This window comes from Loxodonta africana, chromosome 6, assembly GCF_030014295.1.
Source record: "Loxodonta africana isolate mLoxAfr1 chromosome 6, mLoxAfr1.hap2, whole genome shotgun sequence".
Classification (NCBI taxonomy): Eukaryota; Metazoa; Chordata; class Mammalia; order Proboscidea; family Elephantidae; genus Loxodonta; species Loxodonta africana.
In genome coordinates, this window is record NC_087347.1 from 10,588,586 (window position 1) to 10,605,264 (window position 16,679).

The window sequence follows — 16,679 nt, forward strand, 5'->3', positions numbered from 1 at the left end:
AACAGTACACTAAGTGACGGCACCTAGACACAAAAGGCCACGTTACATGATTCCATTTATGTGAAATGTCCAGAATCAGCAAACTCAGAGACAGAAAATAGTTAGTGGTTGCCAAGGACTAAGAGGAGACAATGGGTAGTGGCTGCTTAATGGGTATGGGGTTTCTTTTGGGGGATGATGAAAATGTCTAGAGTTATATAGTGGTGGTGATGCAAAATATTATGAATATGCTAAAACCCAGCAAACTGGATATTTCTAAATGGTTAAAATAGTGCATTTTATGTTATGTGGATTTTATCTTAATAAAAAAATGTTTTAATCCTTTTTGGCCTAATCAAGCCTTCTCTTGCCCAAGAGAAGAAAATGGCAGAATCAAAAGATAATTCCAACCATAATTAATACATCATTTTAATAACGTGCGTGCCTTATTTATGAAGAAAAATAATAGTAAATCCTTTTGGTAAATCTCAAATACAGTCTTTATTTAAACAGTTTCAGACTGCTTTTGTTTAAATTTGCCTCTTCTTGCTCTTCACCCTTTTAGCCATATTCTTTTTCTTTTTAATCTCACCTGGTACAACAGCATAGGACACTGCAGTAGCATATGAGAGTACAGGGCAGGAGATAAAAGTAAGGATTCCCAGGTTATTAGGAGCTGTTTCATACTTCGAACTGTTTCAAGGTATAAAATTCTGTCCACTGAAATAACTTTTTAATATTTTATAAGTTTACTTTTTAAAAGACTTCTTAAAACATGGTGTGAATTACTAAAAGCAGATCTCAATTAGTGGTTGAGGAAAAAAGAAAGTCTGCGTCCTAACAGACATGTACCAAACGCAATGTATGAGGTAATTCTTCAGGAAAAAATGAGTGAACTGGAGGCTGAGGAGACAGAAATGACACGGCTGAACTTCATGTTAAAATGATCTCCTAAAAATGCGGGGGGGAGGTTACAGAATTATTGGAAGAAAAACAACTCATGATAGATTGAAATCTGCCTTTTTTCAATAAACTAATTAGTAGGTTTTTCCAACTACAAGAATAATCCATCTCTCCCTCATTTGCTAGTATTAACAAGGGGGCAGGAAGGGGAGGAATCCAGAGGCTAGTTCTGCTAAAACACAGAAACCAATGCCATTACTTCATACTTCTGAAGCCCCAACACCTCAGAGCACAGTCATGACCCTCTTCCAGGACCAGCTATATATAGTAATGTCATATAAGTATGTTCCTCCAAAGTAATATTTATACTAAGAGCACAGAAGGCTTACTTGTTGAGTCATCTAGATCAATGCTTCTCAAAATCGAATACGCATACAAGTCACCTGGGGATCTTGCTAAAACGCAGACACTCTGATGCGGGGGTCTTGGGGTAGGAACTGCTGTTGCATACACCAAACTTTGAGTTGCAAGGATCCAGATTACCCCAAGAGGAATACCACAGCCAGCACCAAGTATGTATTAGATAGAAAAGACAGGCGGAAGGCCCAAAGGAAATATACCCAGACCACAAACTCTCAACCTCCTCACCTCCAACTGACAACCAGATCTTATCCCAAAGGATCTGAGACTATGGTGTTTATAAATCCATCACAGTGGTGTTTACAGATACTCCAACACAGTGGATTACAAACAATGAGCCGTAATTCTACCATTGCTTCCAGGAAGAGAAACGACCATGCACCAAGGGTTGGGACAGTACCAAGTTCGGATTAGTTAGCATTCATCTATCTGGACCTGGGTCTTCAAGTCTGTGATCTGCCTTTGCCAGAAGCCAGTGAGGAGCTCCCAATAAAGCTGACAAGGACATGTCTCTGGCCACTCCTCTTCCCTTCACAATCTCTACTCCAGCTACAGTAAACAATTTTAGGATCTAGAACAGGAGAGGCTCTCCTTCCCATCAAGTCTTCTCTCCCTCATCCTTCACATGGCCAATGCTTACTTTTCTGTTCAGACTTCATTTCTTCCAGAAAGCATTCTTTGATCCTCTGCAGGCCAGCTGGGTATTCCTATTGTGTGCTCCACAGGACCTAGTACTCTCTCTGTCGCTTCACTTACCACTCATATTACTCCACTAGACTAACTTTCTCAACCTGGGCTCCTCAGGAGAATTAAGCCTTCATGCCCTTTTTTTTTTTTTTACCCTAAGGTATCCATTACATGTAATAAATTAACTTTTACCCCTTGCATCGATGGCACTAATTAAGTACCATCCCTGGGAGAATTGAGGAAATATTTGCTCAGATCATTTTCTATGTTCTGTGGTTTAGATGCAGAACTGCACAAGTAGACCGGCCCTTCCCTTGCTGACAGCCTGGATTCTAAATCATCTATCTCAATCACTGCCACGGTCCATGTTCCAGTCATTAGGACTCTCCTTGGTTCCTGACCCTCAACTCACTTCCTGTTTGCAGCCTTACTCTCATCTCTTTGAACTCAACTTTGCCACTTGCCTCGAGCACTAACCTCTAACTGACCTACTACTGTCCCCCTCTACTACATCTTGTACTCCTGACAATTTTTCCAGCCACATAAATGGGCCTGGTTTGACACTTAAAAAGGACTGAGTGAAGAACTACGTATCTTCTCTCTGATCATTTTACATATGCACTGATTCATGCTATCTGCTGCTCAAGTGAAGGTCAACAGATCTACAGCATGACGGTAGAGCCTGGGGACGCTGAGTGAGAAACTGGAACAAGCAGCAGTAAGAAGAGAGAGCACGTCAGAACAATACAGTGGGCAATCAATTTCCCCTGCTTCAAAGATGTCATTTAGACCTTAATCGCAGATCCATTTCTAACCTGATCAAAAACGACCTAAAAATAGGGCATATACATCTGAGAATTCTAATAGGCTGCAAGTTCAATGTGCACATACATTGTTAAAGAGAAAACTGAAAAACAAAACACAGAATCCAGTCAACTAATTCCTAAGAGCCCAGAGAGATAGAGTCCCCTTATCTTTTTCAGAAGGTCTCAACGACTACAAGCTTGAATGACTGAGATGGATTCAAAAGAGTAAGATCTTTCCCAGCACAGTTCTCATGCTGTTTAGGGGTGAGGACTAGAGGTCAGCGTCTAGGCTCCCCTCCTCAAAATTCTTCAATGGCTCCCCAGCGCCTACACGGTTAACGGCGATACCCCCTCCACAGTCTGAAGACACTTTGTGATGTGAATCCCTGTCTACCAGCCTCATCTCCTGCCACTTTCTGTCCCCACCTTGCATCTTATGAGCGGTATGTACAGTAGCTCTCAAAACACTAAAATATCTGTAGTCCTCCAAATCTATCATGTTTTCGCAAGACTCCACGCCTTTGTACATGATGTTCCTTGCCCTGGTTGTCTAAATTCATAAGACAGTTATGCGTATGTCTAAATCATTACTAATTCTTATTTCTTGTCTTTCACTTACAAAAACCGGACCCCTACACAGTTAATTTGATTCAAAGGTCTGCAAACAGTCACTATGTATCACACATTGTACTTGAACGCAAGAATTACGAAGGGCCATCTTTTTTGTTGTTGTTAGCTGCCATTGAGTTGGCCCCGACTCGCTGCAACCCCATGGACAACGGGATGAAATACTGCACAGTCCTATGCCATCCCCATGACCAGTTATGGGTCATGGGTGATCTTTAAGACCATCTAAAAAATCATTTAGATTACCTAAATCATTTTCAGGTACTTCTGAACTATTTTTTCATTCATGCAGATGAATCTGTGGTAAGCGGTGTGGAAGCTTGTGCCTGATCTCCCCAATCACCAGCAGCATATACTTTTCAGATGGCTAGTCAGGAATATAAAGTATAATGGATCTAATTAGTCCAGTGCGGTAGTCATTAGTGCAGTTCACCAACTATATCCTCCTTTTCCTACTTGCAGAACAATGGCAGCGCAGCGGTTAAATGCTCAGCTGCTAACTGAAAGGTCAGAGATTCGAACCCGTTAGCAGCTCCACAGAAGAAAAATACAGCAGTCTGCTTCCATAAAGATTACAGCCTTAGAAACCCTATGGGGCAGTTCCACTCAGGCCTATAGGGTCGCTATGAGTCGGAACAGACTCGAGGGCAACAGGTTTGGTTTTTGGTTATACCTACTTGCAGACACTTAGTAAGATTGCTCTTCTTGGCCCTCTTGTGGCCAGGTACGGCCAAATGACTAGTTCTGGCCACTTGTAAGCAGAAGTGACTGTCACTTCTGGAACTAGACATTTTAAAAGTGACTCTCCAGGTTCTGTTTCCTTCTGCCACAGAGAAGGGGAACACTCCAGATGGGAGCTGTCTATCCAGCCTGAGCTCTGGGGTAATGATAACGCAAAGCAAAGGCTCTAGATGATCTTGATGGGCAAGAAGCATGGGCAAGAAGCATGAGCAAGACAGAAACCACATCAGTCCACAGCATTACCCAGCCTATAATTGTTCAGCATTTTAGACAACACAAAGGAATGAATGCTGAGACACCCTACTTGACGTCAACATTTTGTATCTGCTGTGAATAAATGTTATCAATAGGAAAATCAAGAGCCTGAAATAGTAAATTTGGGTTATTGCGTGATCTTGGCAGAACTATGACTCCAGCCTACAACAGAAGAGTATGATACCTGACACTCACAAAGCACTTAAAGTGCACCAACGCTGCTGTAAGTACTTTATCTACATGAGCTCATTCCTTACAATGAATGTGGATTTCATCAAACCATCTCCATGGAGTTGTCCAAGGAAGGATGAATTAGTTTTCTAGCACATAATCCTGGAATATTAATTGGGAATTTCCCAGCACAAATAAGCCACTCTGTTCTTAAATGATACGTTCCTTATTTCAGACATTTCAATTTGAATTACAGAGATCTGAGGGCATGTTTAAAGCAGGCAAGAACCTGAAGTATTTGATCCCGGAGTTGGCAAGAACGAAGAAGAAGAGATGATTGTTAAAGATAGGCTTGTGTATATAACAACCTTTGGAAAATCTGATCATGGCAGTAGATATACCTTACCTACCATACTGCTTTGGGCAGAGGTGCCAAAGGCCTTGCCCTCCATCATTAAGTACCTTCCAAGTCTTTTTTGGGCCTGCCATGCAGGCCAAGAAACCAAACAGTTCTAAGAAATCCTAATTCCACAGGAACTGAGAACAATCCAAAATGATAGTGGTTATATAAGAGATTGGATTAAATATAATCTAGTGTGATGGGTGCATATTTAAAGAAGAACTTGGAAGACAAAACTTTAAAACAATCACTTGAAGGAAAAGTGAGTTGTCAAAGGAAACAATTTACCGTACTAGACCAATTTCATGTGACCATAAGAAAGTTTGGAACAGCCGTTGAAAATCACGGATTAAATGTACACTTTGATATTCCTTTTTTATTTAATTTAGAACAAGAGTAGTCACCCCTATCTGCACTTCCTTTATTCTTCCAAACTCAAGCTATTTCTTTCTTTCTGTGCCAATCTCTTCCAAAACACTCATCTGTATTTCTATTATCCCCTGCTAAAGTATGACTATCTCTGCCACAAAAATAAGTGTTCTTAGGTACTGTACAAGAACCTTGTTAGAAAATACAGAATAATTGCCCCTGCTTTTCCTCTCTCCTTAAATCATGTATAGATTTTGCTCTGCTGAAAGTGAAGTGAAACAATTCTGTCCCAAGAGAAATTTAGACTTAGCTAACAAAGTGCCGGACTGATTTATACACCATCATATCGTCTCAGTACAACGCAGGAGCTCAATAAATACGGGATAAACGAATGAGTCCCTAGCATTGCAGGTTCCCAATAGGAATAAATACATCAAGTAGATTCCAGTCTGTCTTACTTTGTTTTTAAATAATCAGATAAAAGAACACAGAAGCTAAGTTCTAATGAGTAAAAATTTCACTTGAAATTCATTCCTGACCCTGTAGCAAGGCAGGTTCTGTTTCATACTGTTTTGCCTGACTATGTCTCATTTCAACATGCTCTTGTTTGCTCTGATTTTCTCCTGGCAGCTCACTATAATTGACCGGCTGAGCTGCTCATGCTATCCCCAGATTGGCAAGGTAGGCAATATTTACACAGCTTTACCCCCTCCTCTAGGAGTCCCTGGGTGGCACAAACGGTTAAGTGACTAGCTACTACTAGCTGAAACCCTGGCAGTTCGAACCCACCCAGAGATGCCTCAGAAAACAGGGCCGGCAATTTGCTTTCAAAAGGTCATAGCCTTGAAAATCCTGTAGAACAGTTCTACTCTGCACAACGGGGTCACTATGAGTCAAAACTGACTTGGCAACTAGCAACAACAAAGCCCCATACCTGGGAGGGCTTAGTCTTTATCCACTACCCAGATCCACAATACCAGAGCTGGAATTACAGTCCTGTTTCAAAGCCCCAAGAAGACCCGCCCCTGAGATGACAACTGCCTACCTGCCTTCTGAACACCTGGGCCACGTGCCCCATAAATCCGGGATCTGTTGCCAACAAGTCAGGATGGCTTCTGGGTCTGCAACCCCTTTGACTCTGTGCTGTCCAGCGAGCAGTGGCCCCTGACTGGACCTTTGCAGCTGGTCAACTCTCTTAGTATCTGGCCCATAATCTAGACCGGGTCTCTGGTAAGGCTCTGATTCAGCCCTATTCCATCTCCACAATGCCCAGAGGTGCCATCACACCCCTGTAGTCCTAAAACACACCCATTACAATTCTAATTAGTTTTTTCTAATTTGTTTATTTTCTTAGAGTACACACTAGGCCTTTGGTCATTTCAAATGATATGGTCATCTTCATATCCATGATGGCAACTTAGGCTATTACCTAATGCTAAAGTATATACTATTATTTTCTGAGTTTATGTTGATTTTTATCATACCTGACAATATCCATCTACAGAACAAATAATTTGCTCCTTGTTATCACTGAAATAACAAATACCAATGAGATCATGAAATCAGGAGACACGAATCTGAATCCCAACTCCATCACTCTTTAGTTGTAAGTTCCCTGATGTTTAAACTAAGCCCCAGTTTCCTCATTCGCAAAGTGGATAAGAGATAACAGCAGACTAAAGGATGATGTAAGGAGCCCTAGAGGCACAATGGTTTAAGAACCTAGCTGCTAACTGAAAGTTTGGTGTTTTGAACCTACCAGCCACTCCACGGGAGAATAGAGCTGGTGATTCATTCCCATAAAGATTTCAGCCTAGGAGACCCTATGGGGCAGTTCTACTCTGTCCTATAGGGTCACTACGAGTCAGTATCAGCCCCATGGTACATAACAACAACAAAGGATGATATGAAGCACTAACTACAGTTTGCCAGCAAGTTGATTCCAACGCTAAAAAAATTAACTATCATCATCAGTACCCACAGGGTTTATATATGCTTATTTGCAATGGACTGTGTTGGAGTATTTTAAGAAGGAAAATAATAGGACAAACTTCACTATGTTGTTGTTGTTGTTAGGTGCCATCCAGTCAGTTTCAACTCATAGCAACCCTGTGTACAACAGAACAAAACACTGCTCAGTCCTGGACCATTCTCACAACGGCTTCAACCCACTGTTGCAGCCACTGTATCAGTCCATTTCCTTGAGGGTCTTCCTCTTTTTCGCTGACCCTCTACTTTACCAAGCATGATGTCCTTCTCCAGGGACCAGTTCCTCCTGATAACATGTCCAAAGCATGCAAGACCAAGTCTTGCCATCCTTGCTTCTAAAGAGCATGCTGGCTGTACTTCTTCAAGACAGATTTGTTCATTCTTTTGGCAGTCCATGGTATATTCAATATTCTTCTCCAACACTGTAATTCAAAGGCATCAATTCTTTGGTCTTCCTCATTCATTGTCCAGCTTTCACATGCATATGAGGCAACTGAAAACACCGTGGCCTGGATCAGGGGCTTCTTAGTCCTTAAAGTGACATCTCTGCTCCTTAACACTTTAAAGAGGTCCTTTGCAGCAGATTTGCCCAATGCAATGTGACTTTTGATTTCTTGACTGCTGCTTCCATGGGCGTTGATTGTGGATCCAAGTAAAATGAAATCCTTGACAACTTCAATCTTTTCTTCATTTACCATGATGTTGCTTGTTGGTCTAGTTGTGAGGATTTCTGTTTACTTTATGTTGAAGTGTAATCCACACTGAAGGCTGTGGTCTTTAATCTTCATCAGTAGGTACTTCAAGTCCTCTTCATTTCAGCAAGCAAGGCTGTGTCATCTGCATATCGCAGGTTGCTAATAACTATAGTTAGCAAAAAGATGAAAAACAAGGTTGGGTAATGGTTATGGGGGATGAACTTGATGCAGAAAAAGAGAGAAGAAAAAAAGGTAAAAGCAGAAGAGGCCGGACAAACATCAAATAAATGGCAAATAATTTATAGAGCAGAAAGCAGAATACTATTTGCAAGCCTCTTCAAAAGTACGTCAACGGCTTAAGAATAGTTCACAATCTTCCATCTTGTGCCAGTATCTAGCTGAACAAGCTTCATCCAAGCTTACAGACTAAAACACTGTAGGAAGAAGGGCCTGGCAATCTACTTCCAGAAATTTATATTTTATAGCAGACATCTAATGAAGTATGTTTGAGGGACAAATAATAGTTTCTTCACTTTGCCAAATGGGAAATTAAGGTCCTGAGAGAGTGGGGGGGGGCTTGTTTGATGACTCAGAGTTTTGGGCAGAAAACCCTACAGATCAGAACAGTCCGATCCCCTTGTGCATGGGGTTGCCATGAGTCAGGGGCTGACTTGACAGCAGCTAACAGCAACAGGAGAGCTAAGAGAGGGGCTGCAACACTCAGCCAATGGCGTGGCAGGAAGAAAAATCCTTGCTCCCTGTGTTCCTCCCTGAATATTGAAATATTCACAATCCTCTCTCCCACATCATCCTCAGCCCCAATCATTCCTGTCCTGAAACACAACAAAACCTCTCTCCTCCTCTGTTCCCATTCTTTAAACATTACTTCAAATGTGACCTTCCCCTGAGTCTCTCAGAGTTGGGTGCTCCCATTGTAATGTGTATTTCTTTTTCCATCCTGTAAACGTTCCTTAATTGTTTCCATCGCCTTTCCAACTAGCCTGGGACCTACTCTAGTTGGTATATCCAGGATCCACACAGGTAAGATGGGTAAAGGAGGAGAAGGCATCGAACGCACTCCTGCTCCGGGCAGAGGCATCAAGATCAGCGGTTCCTAACCATTTGGGGCACATGGCCCCCTTTGACAATCTGAGGAAAACCACAGACCCTCAGCCTAGAAAAATACGTATACACACTTATTCGAAAAAAAACACATGAAAAGAGCATTAAGCTAAAAGTCAAAGAGATCTGGACTCTACCCCCGGCTCTGCCAAAAACTCTGAGTCACCAAATAAGCCCCCTACTCTCTCAGGCCTTAATTTCCCGATCAGCAAAGTGAAGAAACTGTCATTTGACCCTCAGCCGTACTTCAGTAGATGTCTGCTATAAAATATACGTACACTAGAAACTTGGAAGAATCCTGGAATTAAAATTGTTATATAAGAGCAAATTATTTTTTATTATTGCCTCACAGCTTGATGCTTTTACAGCTATCTGTTTTGCCAAAAAACATGCTGTGAAATAAATTGACTGTTTACTAATATAACTAAAAGAACAGTTGTTTTTTCCTAAAACCCCAAAGGCCTTGTAGTTTACATACCCAAGAGGAGTGAGCACAACAAGCATAAAGGAGCAAAGATGAATAATCCAATTAATTCCCATTTGCTCACACCACTGACTACAGATTCCGGGGATAACAATATGCTTTTGTGCTAACAAACCTGTAGGACAATTGGCCAGTATGCTTCGAGATGTTTATATTCTACATGTCAGGGATTTTTGATGACAGTCTGAATACTCTCTTCTCCCTAGTCTGACCCTGTCACCAACAACTGTCACAGGTGGGTTACAGCCAGCAGAGCTCCCCTCTCCCGAATGGGAAGCTGCGAAATACTCTAACTAATGAGGCCTGAGAAACCTACCTAATGGGGCCAACTTTCATATAAACAGTAACTGCCAGGCAGCCACTGTGCAAGCTGCAGGGGCTCCAGACACAGGAGGAACAAGGAGACCCAGGCCATCCTCTACATTCCAGATCTGACTGCTGAAGAGCCCCCTGCCCCCCAACCCCATGCACCAAGGCTGCCCTTCTGACACCTCCCCCACACTCCCCCCCCCCACCCCCAGCTTCTCAGAGGATAAGGTCTTCCTTACCAGTCTGGGCCCTTCTCTGTATACATGCCAATCCTTTCTCAAGATGATGTCATCAATAAAGAGAGGGCCCAGAATCCAGTCTTTTAGGGGGACTTCATGGCCCAACATCACAGTGAAGGCCCACATTGCAGCTCAACTGTCTGCCTGCCAACCAGATCCCCAATACAGGGTCCTAGAGACAGGGCCTGGCCAGCTTTTTTCCCTCTCCCTCCCGACTCCCCAGTGGGAGTCAGTCTACAGTCTCCTCATTCAAAGTGTGGTTGAGCTATTAGAAAGGGAGAGTATCAGGTTCCACCTCAGGCCTACTGAGTTAGAATTTGCATCTTAACAAAATCCCCAAGTGAATCATTTTCAGATTAAGACCGACAAGTACTAGTTGACAGAACTGGCCGTAGCTCTGAAAAAGTATCCTCAGATATACCCATCTTTCTCAAAGACAGGAAACTTAGCAGTTCTCAGCTTTGCTCTGCAAACCTCCCAAATGAATACCAGCCTCTCTCCAGACTCGTGAATACCAGCTGGTCTCCCTAGCCCTCTATCTCCCTCTGCCCACCTGATTTTGTCTGGCTTCTTTCACCCATCATAATTATTTTGAAATTCATCCATGTTGTTGCATGTATCGATTGTTCACTCATTTTTAATGCTGAGTTAAAAGGTCCATGGTATGCATGTACCACGATCGGTTTATCCATTCACTTGGTGGTGGGTATTTGGGGGGTAATTTCCATTCCAGGCTGTTACAAATAAAGCTGCTATGACCATTCATGTAAAAGTCTGTGTGTGACAAATGCTTTCACTTCTCTCCAGTAAACACGTAGGAATGGGATGTCTGTCATATGATAAGTGCGTGTGTAACTTTTTAAGAAGCTACCAAACTGTTTTCCCAAGTGACTGTACCATTTAATATTCCCACCAACAGAGTACGAGAGCTCTAGTTGCTCCCTATCTTGCCAACACTGGTTATGGTCAGTCTTTTTAAACTTAGCCATTCTAGTAGGTTTGTGGTGGTATCCTGTGCTTTTAATTTTGCATTTCCTTAATGACTAATTATGTTGAGTACCTTTTCATGTATTTATTTGCCATCCATATATTCTCATTAGTGAAGTATCCAGATTTTAATGCATTTAATTGGGTTGTTTATATTCTTATTAATGAGTTAGGAATTCCTCATATATTCTAGGTAAGAGTCCTTGGTCAGATAGGTGTTTTTCAAATATTTTCTCCCAGTCAGTGGCTTGTCTTTTCATTTTTGTAACAGCGCCTTCTAAAAAGCAAAACTTTATGATTTTGACAAAATTCTAATTTACTGGTATTTTCTTTTACTTTTCATGATTACGTTATATTTAAGAAACCTTTGCCAAATCTAAAGGCCATAAAATTTTCTCTAAAAAGTTGATACTTTTTATACAAACGTTTAGATCTATGATCCACTGCAAGTTGATTTCTGTATATGGTATGAGGTAAGGATCTAGGTTTGTTATTTTTCATTCGGCTACTCAATTGTTTCGGCTTATTTGTTGAAAAAATTTTCTTTCCCCCACTGAATTACCTCAGCACCTTCGTAGAAAATCGATTAATCATACATGTGGGTCTATTTCTGGGTTCCTATTCTGTTCCAGGGAAACCTTGGTGGTGTAGTGGTTAAGACCTACTGCTGCTAATCAAAAGGTCGGCAGTTCAAATCCACCAGGCACTTCTTGGAAACCTGTTGCTGTTGAGTTGATTCCAACTCATAGTGACCCTATAGGACAGAGCAGAACTGTCTCATAGAGTTTCTAAGGAGCACCTGGTGGATTCGTACTGCCGACCTTTTTGTTAGCAGCCGAAGCACTTAACCACTATGCCACAAGGGAAACCCTATGGAGCAGTTCTACTCTGTTCTTTGAGGTCGCTGAGTCAGAATCATCTCAATGGCAATGGGTTATTCTGTTCCAGTGATCTGCGCGTCTGTCTTGATGCCAACACCATAAAGTCCTCCAACTTTGTTGTTTTTTGTATCGGCTATTCTAAGTCCTTTGTATTTCTGTATAAATTTTAGAATGGGGTTGTTAACTTCTACCAAAAAAAAAAAAAATGCTGGGATTTTGTTTGGGATTGTGCTGAATCTGTGTGTAATCTGAAAAAAACTGACATCTTAACAATACTTGAGTCCTTTGACTCATAAACATAATATTCCTCAATATTTATTGAGGCCTTATTTAATTTCTATCAGTAATATTTTATAGTTTTAGTGTACACATCTTGCACATATTTTTCCAAATTTACCTCTAGGTATTTCATATTTTTGATGCTATTATAAATATTTCCAAATATGTTTTTTCCTGAATACGACCAAATGCTTCGAAGGCCATAGTAGAGGGACGGGGGTCTGGGGACCATGGGTGCAGGGGACATCTAGGTCAACCGGCATAACAAAATGTATTAAGAAAATATTCTGCATCCCACTTTGGTGAGAGGCATCTGGGGTCTTAAACACTAGCAAGTGGCCATCTAAGATGCATAAGTTGATCTCAACCTACCTTGAGCAAAAGAGAAGGACACCAAAGATATATGGTAAAAATGAGCCCAAGAGACAGAAAAGGCCACATAAACCAGAGACTACATCAGCCTGAAACCAGAAAAACTAGATGGTACCCAGCTACCACCGATCACTGCCCTGACAGGGAACACAATGGAGAATCCCTGATGGAGCAGGAGAACAGTGGGATGCAGATCTCAAACTCTCATAAAAAGACCAGGCTTAATGGTCAGACTGAGACCAGAGGGACGCTGATGGTCATTGTCCCCGGACCCTTTGATAGCCCAAAATTGGAACCATTCCTGAAGCCAATTCTAGACATGGATTGGCCTGAACTATAAGATAGACAATGATGCTGGTGAGGAGGGAGCTTCGTGGCTCAAGTAGACACTTGAGAATATGTGGGCAGCTCCTGTCTGGAGATGAGATGAGAAGGAAGAGAGGAACAGGGGCTAGTTGAATGGACACGGGGAGTACACGGCGGAGAGGAGGAATGTGCTGTCTCATTAAGAGGAAAGCAGCTAGGAGTACACAGCAAGGTGTGTATAACTTTTTGTACGAGAGACTGACTCGATTTGTAAACTTTCACCTAAAGCACAATAAAGAAAAAATTTTTTAAATGTTTTAATTCCCAATTTGTCATTGCTAGTATTTAGAAGTGTAATAGATTTTTAAACATCAGCCTTCTGTCCTACAACCTTGCTAAACTCACTAGTTCTGGTAGTTTTGTAGATTCCTTAGGATTTCTGTATAGAAGATGATATAATGTGAGAACAAAAGCAAATTCACTTTCTCCTTTACAATCTGGATGCTTTTTCCCCTTGCCTTATTTTACTGCTAGCATCTCCAGTATAATGTTGAATAAAAGTGATGAAAGTAGACATCCTTACCTCAGTCCCAACTTTGGAAGGGAAGCATTCTGTCTTTCACCATTAAAAAGGATGGTAGCTACAAGTATCTCCCAGATATTCTCTATCAAGCTGAAGGAGTCCCCTTCTAGTCCTAGGTTGCTGAGAATTTTCATAATGAATGGTTGTGGGATTCAGTCAACTGTTTTTCTGCATCTATTAAAATAATCATATGGTTTTAATTTTTAGTCTGTTAATACGATAAGTTACTTTGGTTGATTTTCAAATATTAAGCCAATTCTGCAGCCTGGGATAAGTCCCACTTGCTCATGCTGTGTTATTCTTTTTATATGTTGCTGATTCTATTTGCTAATATTCTGTTGAGGATTTTTTCATCTATGTTAATGAGAAGCAGCTTTCTTAATGCCTTTTGTTTCACTTTGTTTGTTTTGGCATTAAGGCGATGGTGACCTCATAGAATGGGTTGGGAAAGGTTTCCTCGTCTTCCATCTCCTGGAAGTGTGTGCATAAAATCAGTATCATTTCTTCCTTAAGTGTTTGGTAGAATTCACCAATAAGTGAAACCATCTAGGTCTCCATGTATTTTTGACAATTCCACTAAAATGTCTAGAAACTAAAACTTGACATGGCCATGGAGAATTAATAATTTTGCAACGAAAACATGCTCTTCCCATTACTCCCCATTTCAATTAATGACATCATACTCGTCCATTTTGCTTAAACCAAAACCTTAACAGTTGTTCTTGATTTCCCTTGTTCGCTTACCCTACTCCTCAAATACTTCTTCAAGTCTTATCAGCTCTACTTTCAAAATATATCTCGACTTCTCTCCACTGTTGCAGCCATAGCCCAGTCCAAGTTTCCTAACTGGTCAGCCCAACTACACAGTTGCCCCCACTATAGTCCATTCTCCAAACAGCAGCCAGAGTGATTTTTTAAAGCCTAAATTAGGTCATAACACTCACTGGCTTAAAACCCTCCAATGGCTTCCCAACATACTTGGAATAAAATCAAACTCATGACCATCACCTACAGGATCCCACATGCTCTGGTCCTGCCTTCCTCTCCAACCTCATCTTCTACCACATCTTCTTAGAGCTGAGTTCTCATCATTAGGTCCTCTGCTCAAGTGCCATACTCTCAAAGAGACCTTCCTTCCCCATTTGACTTAGAACAGCACTTAATCCTTTTCAATCTCTACTCTTTTACTCTGCTTTTTAGTTTCTTCATAACATTAACATGGCATGATGTTATCGATTTACTTGTTTGCTCCTTTACTGTTGGTCTTCCTTCCCAAAAGGTAAGGTCCTTGGGAGCAGGCTCTCAAATATGCGTTGATTGAAAAAGAGAAGGAAACCTAAGTACTGAATGATAACAACTGAGAAAAAAATGTGTGTTTTTTCAATAAGTCTTCAATATGAAGGAATTATCAGATTAACTATCAAATACCTATAAAACACATCAGTGAAGGGCTGTATTAATTACTTTAAGTATGCAGATAAAAGAAGCTACATTCTGAAAGCACAGAGTCAATGGATTCCAAAGTATGAGGAAGATATCAAATACACAAAAAGCCAAGGCTTAAGGAAGGCAGAAAGGAAGTTGTAGTCAGGAAAATACTGGAAATATGCTCAAGAGACAAAACTAATACACTACAATTAAGTTTGTGGCAATTTGTTACACAGCAATAGAAAACGAATACAGGCATTTGCTCCAATTAAACTTTCTCAGTGAAATGTTTCCTGACTGGCTATTCGAATTTTCAGCTCCACAGCACCCCACCTCACCTCTGCCATTCCTAGATTCATTCCCTTTATTTTTCTCCATAGCACTTAACCATTCTCCAGCTTCCTATAGATTTTCCTATTTGTCTATTTTCTATCACCCTCCACCATTAGAGCAGATGTTCTTACCAGGTCTGAGACTGCTGTCTGTTTTGCTTACTGCCATAAAAAAACCAAAGAACCAAACCTGTTGCCGTCAAGTCGATTTCGACTCATAGCGACCCTATAGGACAGAGTAAAACTGCCTCATAGAGTTTCCAAAGAGTGCCTGATAGATCTGAACTAGCCAACCTTTGGTTAGCAGCCATAGCACTTAACCACTACGCCACCAAGGTTTCCATTTACTGCCATATATGTACCCAAAACAGTGCGCGACACATAGTAGATGTTCAATAAATACTTGTTAAATAAATATTGATAAAGGCCATGTAGTCCCAAGGATCTGGCTCTAACAGCTGAGGCTTACAGTCATTTGCAACTGATAACCCAAAATGTCTGCTACTGGCACGTGGCTTCCCTTCTAAGCTGCAATAAATGGCTACAAGGATACATTCACGAAGCTAAGGGGACTATACCGTTCCTGTCTAACCCAGGATGCTCTACGCCAATTACCAGTCCTGCCTCCACCTTCCAACATCCTGAAGCCCTATGTTATAACTAGGAGCACTGACTACTGAGGAATTACAGGAGGCAAAGACCCAGAGAGCTTCAGGAGATGGTGAGCCATGGGTTACTGGGGAATTCTGCCCCTGGGCTATGATCTCACCAGCCCAGCAATCACTGACCCTAAATCCACAGGATAGGGGACATTACGTATGAGCCTTCACCATCTGAGTCAGGATAGAAGCTCATGTGAAGCTACTAGTCCTTTGCATCCTGGGCTCCCGTGCTCTGTCCTGACTCAGGCTGGCTGAGTTAACCTGTAAGACAGTGGTAACCTGGAACACCTTGTAACTGGCCTTCACAACACTGCTTAGGGACCACAGCTGATCCTACAAGCACCCACCAAGCAACCTCAAAGTCTTTTCAGAATTAACAGCAAGGGAGCTCCAGGAGGACACCACTTAAAACCAAAGACAAGGCTTATCCCGCCCTTCACCTCTTCTGCTTTTAGATATTAACTGTAAAATAGAAAAATAAATACAAAGTGTGTCTTTGAGGCCTAAGTGTATCGACTGTGGGAATGTTACCTATTTCTGCAAACTCTTATCTGCTTAACTAGCTCCAGAAACCCAGGAATTCAGCACATCAGACTTCCAGCTCTACAGGACAATTCAGTCATTAACATGAATCATTCCAACACCTAACCCTG

The 16,679-nt window shown here is 41.5% G+C and overlaps 1 protein-coding gene across 4 annotated transcripts in view; it reads right to left on the reverse strand.

Annotated features, from left to right (window-relative positions):
- DIS3L2 (DIS3 like 3'-5' exoribonuclease 2) overlaps window positions 1-16,679 on the reverse strand; it is a 386,862-nt gene that overhangs the window by 293,291 nt on the left and 76,892 nt on the right. The window lies entirely within an intron of this gene.